Below are 9056 nucleotides of genomic sequence, written 5' to 3' on the forward strand. Positions count from 1 at the left end.
GGACTTTGCGGGAGAAAGAGAGACAAGTTATTCCACCCCTTTCTTGCAACAGGTGAAGTTAAAGGGACCCCTGACCATTAGGTCCAGTCGTGACCGACTCTGGGGTTGCGGCACTCATCTCGCTTTATTGGCCGAGGGAGCCAGCGTACAGCTTCCGGGTCATATGGCCAGCATGACTAAGCCGCTTCTGGCGAACCAGAGCAGCGCACGGAAACGCCGTTTACCTTCCCGCCGGAGCAGTACCTATTTACAGTGGTGCCTCGCAAGACGAAAAGAATCCGTTCCGCGATTCTCTTCGTCTAGCGGTTTTTTCGTCTTGCGAAGCAACCCTATTAGCGGCTTAGCGGATTAGCGCTATTAGCGGTTTAGTGGCTTAGCGGCTATTAAAGGCTTAGCTGAAAAAGGCTATTAGCGGCTTAGAAAAGGGGGGGGCGGGGAAAAAATTGCAAGACTAGCAAGACGTTTCATCTTGCGAAGCAAGCCCATAGGGAAAATCGTCTTGCGAAGCAACTCAAAAATGGAAAACCCTTTCGTCTAGCGGGTTTTCCGTCTTGCGAGGCATTCGTCTTGCGGGGCACCACTGTATCTACTTGCACTTTGATGTGCTTTCGAACTGCTAGGTTGGCAGGAGCAGGGACCGAGCAACGGGAGCTCACCGCCGACCTTCTGATTGGCAAGCCCTAGACTCTGTGGTTTAACCCACAGCGCCACCCGTGTCCCCTGGCCAGCAAGTTCTGAAATGGAACAGTCACACATTTACACGTCTTCCAAATTTCCTCCGATGAAAATAGGGACGTTTCTTATTCCCACCGCAACTGACCCTAAAAACCCCATTTTCGTCCCCATCTCCACAAGAGCATTTCCTCCAATCCCTTGTGCCATTTCTGTTCTCTTCTCCATTTTGAACCAGGCAGGCGATGGAGCAAGACTTTTAGGGACAGTGTCCTAGCAGGACGACCTATGAGAAGACCCAACCTCTCCCTTGCTTTGCCCATTTTGAGATACTTGCACCCTCTGTGGTTCGATTTTGCAGCACTCGCTCAGCCACCCCGACATTCAGCGCTGGCCTGTGGCTAGTGATGTAATTTCCTCCCTTCTGCGAGAGGCCTTTGCACAAGAAAGTGCTTCTAGCTCGGATCAGAGAGCCCTAAACCATCCCTGCTGAATCAGCCAGCAGAAGCAGCCGCCCTCTGGGGCTGAGAATTATTACAGTTACTATATGACTTAAGTTATAAGTTAAGGGATGCGGGTGGTGCTGTGGTCTAAACCACTGAGCCTAGGACTTGCCAACCAGAAGGTCGGCGATTCGAATCCCTGCGACGGGGTGAGCTCCCGTTGCTCGGTCCCTGCTCCTGCCAACCAAGCAGTTTGAAAGGACATCAAAGTGCAAGTAGATAAATAGGTACACTGTGTGTATCTGAAGAAGTGTGCATGCACACGAAAGCTCATACCAAGAACTAACTTAGTTGGTCTTTAAGGTGCTACTGGAAGGAAAAAATTTTTTTGTTTTGACTATGGCAGACCAACACGGCTACCTTTCTGTAACTACATAAATAGGGACCGCTCTGGCGGGAAGGTAAACAGCGTTCCTGTGCGCTGCTCTGGTTTGCCAGAAGAGGCTTAGTCATGCTGGCCGCATGACCCGGAAGCTGTACGGCGGCTCCCTCGGCCAATAAAGCGAGATAAGCGCCACAACCCCAGTCGGCCACGACTGGACCTAATGGTCAGGGGTCCCTTTACCTATATGACTTAAGTTACATCCAGTTTGGGCTGCCTCAAAAGAACTGCAGCCAATTATTGAGCGGGGATAGTTGTAGGCAGCAGAGACTTCCTTGCTAGGCTACTCCCAAATTCTGCAAATGCCACCCTATACATGCCAGAACGGCTCCCTCCTCATTTTCCTTCCACCAGCAGATGAAGACTGTTTTATTCCAGCAAGCCTATGCGAAGGAAAGGGCTTTAATAGTGCTGCGTTGCTACTGTTATTTGCATTTTCATCATTTGTTCCCAGATTGCTTTAATTCTATTTGATTTAATTCATTAACTATTGCACTTTTTTGTTTTTCGCTTTGTGCATTTTTTCCTGTGTCGTTTTAGTTTGTTTATGCCGCATTGAGTCTGGGGAAAACGTGGGATGTAAGTAAACATACAGCTATAATAATATACTCCTTTGCTACAAGTGAATTTTGCAGATTTCGAAGAAGTGGTGCAATAAGGTTGTGATCCAATTTTGTGCCCATGGTCCTCAAATTCCCCACAATCGCTGCAGGAGTGAGTTCCACAGTTTAACTATGGGCTGCATAAAAAAAAACCTGTTTTGTGAATTTATTCCTGCCGCTTTCCTCGGTCCATCAGCCTTGGCCCTCCAGCTTCTAAACAACTGCGCCTTCCCTCTTTGCAGCTAACTAGTCCAGTAGATAAAAGCAGGTGGAAAAAAATGGCAAATGTTTTTCAGGGTGAGCGAATTTCCTTCTTCCTTCGAATAGAGGAAGTGGCGAGGCAAGCAAACACACACTCAGGAAACAGCTTAGTAAGATGCCCGATTACCTGCTCGCACCCCGATGCCCAGAGCTTTGCAAAAGCACTTCCTTTTCAGAGCAGAGGAAAAAAGCCAAACCCCGCCCCCCCCACAAGAGACAAAACGCCACACGATTTACTGTATTTGCTTATTTATTAAAAGAATCTTGCGCTATGACCAGAGACTTCCTCTTTCAGGTTTGCCATTCCGCCCAGATTTTGTCACCCAGCGAAATGACTCAGAACGGGATGGGTGAGCCGGGGGAAAGCGCAACGCCACACCCACGGGTCAAACACAACAGCCGGCTGGTCAGGCTCAGATATTAAGGCAACAGCAGTTGTCCAGCAGGGTTGGGTCACTTATCCTAGCAGCTGCACTGCTCTGCTCAGCACCTCTTTCTCCAGGGATCTGGAAGACAAAACAGGCAGGAGCTTTAAAATCTGCACAGTAATGCTGAAAGATCTAGCTGAGAAAGAAGAAGAGAAGAGTTTGGATTTGATATCCCGCTTTATCACTACCTTAAGGAGTCTCAAAGCGGCTAACAATCTCCTTTCCCTTCCTCTCCCACAACAGTAATCATTAATTAACAATAATTATTATTATTATTATTTATACCCTGCCCATCTAGCTGGGTTTCCCCAGCCACTCTGGGCGGCTTCCAACAGAATATTAAAATACAGTAATGCATCAAACATTAAAAGCTTCCCTAAACAGGGCTGCCTTCAGATGTTTTCTAAGAATCTGGTAGTTGTTTTTCTCTTTGACATCTGGTGGGAGGGCGTTCCACAGGGCGGGTGCCACCACCGAGAAGGCCCTCTGCCTGGTTCCCTGTAACTTGGCTTCTCGCAGTGAGGGAACCGCCAGAAGGCCCTCGGTGCTGGACCTCAGTGTCCAGGCAGAACGATGGGGGAGGAGACGCTCCTTCAGGTATACAGGACTGAGGCTGTTTAGGGCTTTAAAGGTAGCACCAACACTTTGAATTGTGCTCGGAAACGTACTGGGAGCCAATGTAGGTCTTTCAAGACCGGTGTTATGTGGTCTCGGCGGCCGCTCCCAGTCACCAGTCTAGCTGCTACATTCTGGATTAGTTGTAGTTTCTGGGTCACCTTCAAAGGGAGCCCAACGTAGAGTGCATTGCAGGAGTCCAAGCGGGAGATTGCATGAAGCACTCTAGCGAGACAATCTGTGGGCAGGGAGGGGCTCATCCAGCGTACCAGATGGGGCTGGTAGACAGCTGCCCTGGACACAGTATTGACCTGCACCTCCATGGACAGCTATGAGTCCAGAATGACTCCCAGGCTGCGCACCTGGTCCTTCAGGGGCACAGTTACCCCATTCAGGATCTCAGGAGTCCTCGCTTTTGCCACCCCTCTGAAACGACTGTCAACCCAAGCCTCTCCAAATCCAAACGCAAAGTCTGAGCAGATGCACTCCCTACTCAGAAGCAAATTCCACTCGGTTCAAATGAATGCACCCAGGACAGCAACTAAAGAAAGATTCTCTCGTCCAACAAAAGCACCCATTCAAAACAAAAAGGGTTTTGCTAGTTTGCTTTTTGAAAGAGATGTATAAACTCCTTTTCATTTCCACTGGGAACAGATTCCAGATTAGACAGCCCTGCGGCTGACCAGACCCCTTAAGACTGACTGCAAGATGGTTTTAAAAGTCTCAGTGCCCTCAGCTTGCCCTGTTCTAACTGCAGCAGATACACCTTCTTCGCACCCGATTCTCCTGGGAAACGCTTGTTTGAGATTTCTATAACCTCACCCCCAAGACAGAGCAGAGGGAGGCCTCAAACGTCACAGATTTGCTCTTGCAAGCGCTACAGGAATGATCAGGGTCACGAGTATGACCGAGCCACGCTGGAAGGCTTGCAGAAGAATGAGAAGGAAAGACAGGCACACAACCTCTGTCCCAAGAGCTGCTGTTAGGTCAGTATTCTTCGACATGAAGAATCCCCATCTGCCTTAGGCTAGGGGTGAGGAAGCAAAGGTCCTCCAGCTGCTGTCAAACTCCCATCAGCCCCCAGACAACATGGCCACTGCTCAGGAATGCTGGTGTTGTAAATAAAAATATGCCCTTTTCCCTTATGGGGTATCCAAGAGCCCATATAGAGTCCTTACATAGGTTCCCTATTGGTAGAAGAAAATAACAGAGGCCAACCAGAGAATATTGAGAAGCAAAGCAGCTAGTAAGCCTGATCTTTATTGATCTGTTGCAACAGGGTGCTCGCCTCACATGCAGGAAAGGAGGAAGACACACAAAAATGCTGTGCAAGGGCTTATAAAGACTTTTGAAATTCCCATCCTGTAGATCACGGGTGTCAAACACAAGGCCCGCGGGCCAAATCCGGCCCACCAGACCTCGTCATGTGGCCTGTGGCATCAAGGGCGAGGAAGCGAACTTCTCGTCCTTTTTACTGGTCCTGACCCAGATTTTAGGGTCCGCACTCTGGCGGAGGCTCTCTGCCTTTCTAAAAAGTGACCCACGCGAACAGCCTTCCCTGCCTGCTTGCAGACAGGGCTCCAACCGACGCGCCCCGTCGGTGCTGCCTACCGGCCGGTCCCACGGCTTTCACCTGCCTCGCGGGCCGGGCAAAGAGGCTTTCTGCTCGCTCGGTCCAGTCCGGGGCTTGCTGCGGAGGAGGCGGTCCCGCCAAGCCGAGCTCGGAGCCGGCTGCCTCCGCCCCTCGGAGCCTCCCAGGCGCGGCTGCTCGAGAGCGCCACGGAGGCTGGCAGCGAGGGCAGGGAGTGAGAGCCATGCTTGGGACGCCGCTCGCTCTCTCACTCGGGCCGCAAGAAGAGGCCACTGCGGCGCTGCAGCTGGCGAGGAGATGGCCGGGGGCGCGGGGCTGGCTGGGGGTCGCCCTGGTGGGTAAGTAGCGGGGCCGGCAGGGGGGAAGGGAACGGCGGAGGCGAGTGGAGAGCGGGGACCCGGCCCAGGTCCTGCCGCAGGCGGCGCACCCCAGCTGGCCTGGGAGAGGCGAAGCTGCTGCCGGTTCAGCTGTGCAGAGTGGGGTGGAGGGAGCCGGGTGGGCGGGCGGTGTGCCACACCGCAAAGCAGGGGCGCCTCCCACCCCGAAGAGGACCGCGCCGGCATCTGGGCGGCTGGAGCAAAGTGGGAGCCTGCCAGCAACTTGGCTGCGGGAGCCTGGCTACGAAACACCGCCCCCCTCCCCACGCCAACACATCGGCTTTCTCCGGGCCGGAGGACTTGGCGGATAGCCCCCTCCCCGGGAGCAACTGCAGCAGCTCGGGGCCCCAGCAGGACATCCTGGCCACCTGCGCCTGCAGTGCCGCTGGGGCTCCCTTGCAAGGAAGAAACTGCTGCTGTCCAAACTGCAGCTCCATATCCTCCGACTTCTGAGTGCGGCGGCAGGGCAGGGGGAGGCAACATTTGCTTCTGCTCTGCTCTGTTGGGACAGGCTCCTGTCTCCTCCCTGTTGGAGCTCCAGTCTGCCTGGAAGCCCATCTCGTCATCTTTTTAAAAAATCATTATTATTTCTTCTTCTATTCTTATTTAAAATCGTACTGGAATAGGTATATTAAATAGTGTATAGGTTCAAGACAACACACACCAGTGCCTAAGGAAAAATAACTTTGATAAAGTCCTACAGATACAACCGGCCCTTTGAGGGTGACCAAACTGCTGATGCGGCCCCCGATGAATTTGAGTTTGACACCCCTGCTGTAGATCAAGACCACCCCCAGAAACATTATACATACATCACAGAAGGGGTGTAACCTAAGACCACCCCTCAGATACATCACAGAAAAGGTGGTCTTAAAACAGAAATTTCAATATTGTTTTTCTCTTATCCTTGTTTATTTCCTGTCTGGCAAGTTACTTGATTGGATTGCCTGAGGAGCCTGGCCAGTCTTTTGTAATGATAAGGCTCACACCCTTATTCAGACACAGACATACCCTTAAGACAGGATTTGTGAAGGAAAAGACAATGGGGGGGCTTTTCCATTTTGACCTTGCAGAGAAAACATTTGGTCAGTTTAGGAATCAAAATGGTTCCAGGTTGGTCTTCCTGTGCTGATCTATGTATGTGCGGTTATGAACATTACCATCTATCTAAGACCATAAAATTCCTATCACACTGGGATATGTAGTACAAACGTAACTGGAAAGGCAGAGGTCCACCAGCCTTGTTGTACAGATGCAGAACCTTCAAGCTTTTGTAATAAGAATTCTAAGGTCTTAAGATCTATAATAAATGTTCATAAACGTACCAAGCAAACACAGTGGGAAAAACCTTCCTTGTCACAGGAATTTAGTAATCACCATTTCAAAGGGTGACAGAATACCAGGAAAGGCAACCAGGTTAGGATTTATCAGATAACCTGGCAGACAGGAAAAACAACATTCAAATTTCTGTTGTAGACCACCTTTTCCGTGATGTAAGTATGATGTATCTGGGGGTGGTTTTGGGTTACACCCCTTCTGTGATGTAAGTATGATATATGGAGGGGTGGTCTTGAGTTCCAGGGCAGGGAATTTCAAATGTCTTTATAAGGCTTTGTGCGCCACTGTTCGAGGTCCTCCTCCTTTCCTGCGTGTGAGGGGAGCACCCTGTTGCAACCGATCAATAAAGATCAGGCTTACTAGCTGCTTTGCTTCTCAATATTCTCTGGTTGGCCTCTGTTATCTTCTCCTACCAATAGGGAACCTACATAAGGTTGCCTTATGAGGAACGGCTAAGGGAGCTGGGCATGTTTAGCCTGGAGAAAAGGAGGTTAAGGGGTGATATGATAGCCATGTTCAAATATATAAAAGGATGTCACATAGAGGAGGGAGAAAGGTTGTTTTCTGCTGTTCCAGAGAAGCGGACACGGAGCAATGGATCCAAACTGCAGGAAAGAAGATTCCACCTAAACATTAGGAAGAACTTCCTGACAGTAAGAGCTGTTCGACAGTGGAATTTGCTGCCAAGGAGTGTGGTGGAGTCTCCTTCTTTGGAGGTCTTTAAGCAGAGGCTTGACAACCATATGTCAGGAGTGCTCTGATGGTGTTTCCTGCTTGGCAGGGGGTTGGACTCAATGGCCCTTGTGGTCTCTTCCAACTGTATGATTCTATGATTCTAAGGACTCTATATGGGCTCCTGTGTCCCCCAGAAGGGAATAAGGGCAGATTTTTATTGTTTACAACACTTTCTTAACTGGGAAATCTTGCACCATCTTGGGAGACTGGACAGTTGCAGCCAGACCACCGCAACCTGCCACTGGAAAGCCCCAGAGATCAAGGGTTATTTATTAAATTTGTGTTCTGCCCTAAAGACCTGCAGGTTTTAGGGCGGTTCACAACATAAACAAGCTGCGAAACAGCCTCAACGAGTTCTCAGATTTTGAAACTCCTCAAGCCAAGGCGGGATTTAGACACATCAAGAAAGGGTTTCAGAAAAAACGACCTTTATAATGAGAAATCAGGTTGGCAAAAACAGAACGCCACAGCGCCATCTGGTGCCACAGTGTTGTATCACATATAAAATGTTTTTCCTTTACCAATCTAGCCAAGTACCAAGAGCAAATTGTTCACCTTTCGCTGAGCTGAAACACTGTTCAGAGCTGGGACTCAAGTCCGTCTGGTGGGTTAATTGCCAGGTGGTGTGGTCTGAGAAGGTCACTAATGAAGGATCCACTTCACTCAGCGCTGCTGGATCCAACGTGATCCGAACTCACATCCTGAACTAAAGAGACAGAGAAATGAATGGCTCTCGTTGGAACTGAGGAAGGGTGCGTGGAGCTATCAAGTTCCTTTTTAACTCCCTCGCCTTCTGACAGGAGCGAGACAGCAGTAAATAACACTGATCAAGTTGGAGTTAACTTTTTATTACCAAAAACAGGATCCGCACAGGAGTGCCTAATGAGCACAGCGACTCATCTCCAGCAGTCTTGCCTCCATGAAGCAGCTGCGGAAACTGAAGGTCCCTGCCTCACCACAAATTCCCCTCCACTCCAGGGTTTTTCCCAAGCAATCAGAGACTGCGCCTGCCAAAGCTAACTTCTCCTCTGCCCTCTTCACGCCTCTCTTGGTTCTGGGAGACCAGGGGTGAGGAGTGAAACGGGAAGCCTGCAACTCAGCAGCCTGCCAGGAAAGGGCTTGGCCGAGATTTCTATAACCTCCCTCCGAAGTCGGGGCAGAGGGAGGCCTCAAACCATCTCACAACTGCTCTGGCAAGCACTGCAGGAATGATCAGGGTCACAGCGCAGACCCAGCCATGCTGGAAGGCTTGCGAGGAGAAACGGGCGGCCCATATTTCAGAGCAGTTTTGAGCAGGAGACTTACAGCCTGGCAACTTCACAGGTTAAGCCCAACTGGACTTTCTTGTAAGCATGCGGAACATCGCCATCTTCTTAGCCAAGTTCCTCTCTAAATGACATCTTCACAAAGAGAATCTGCAAAGGGGAGGGGGACAAAAATAACATAGAATGGTTCAGCATTCCCTATTCATGTGTTTAGAAAACTGGTGTGAGTTTTAATCTGTTTCTAGCCTACCGTTCTTCTTTTAACTTTGCCAGTCTTAAATTATTGT

General features: G+C 50.1%; 1 long non-coding RNA gene and 2 other non-coding genes across 3 annotated transcripts; all 3 read right to left on the bottom strand.

Annotated features, from left to right (window-relative positions):
* Positions 1-2989: 2989 nt before the first annotated feature.
* Positions 2990-4829, bottom strand: LOC128423888 (uncharacterized). The gene is made up of 2 exons (XR_008332888.1): positions 3811-4829; positions 2990-3780 (listed from the first exon to the last, which is right to left on the bottom strand). It is a non-coding gene; the product is annotated as an uncharacterized LOC128423888 (long non-coding RNA).
* On the bottom strand, positions 4259-4395 carry LOC128398595 (small nucleolar RNA SNORA9). The gene has a single exon (XR_008327176.1). It is a non-coding gene; the product is annotated as a small nucleolar RNA SNORA9 (small nucleolar RNA).
* A 3792-nt stretch (positions 4830-8621) lies between the features above and the next one.
* On the bottom strand, positions 8622-8759 carry LOC128398593 (small nucleolar RNA SNORA9). The gene has a single exon (XR_008327174.1). It is a non-coding gene; the product is annotated as a small nucleolar RNA SNORA9 (small nucleolar RNA).
* Positions 8760-9056: the final 297 nt, after the last annotated feature.

The sequence above is a fragment of the Podarcis raffonei genome, chromosome 12 (genome assembly GCF_027172205.1).
Source record: "Podarcis raffonei isolate rPodRaf1 chromosome 12, rPodRaf1.pri, whole genome shotgun sequence".
NCBI lineage: Eukaryota > Metazoa > Chordata > Lepidosauria > Squamata > Lacertidae > Podarcis > Podarcis raffonei.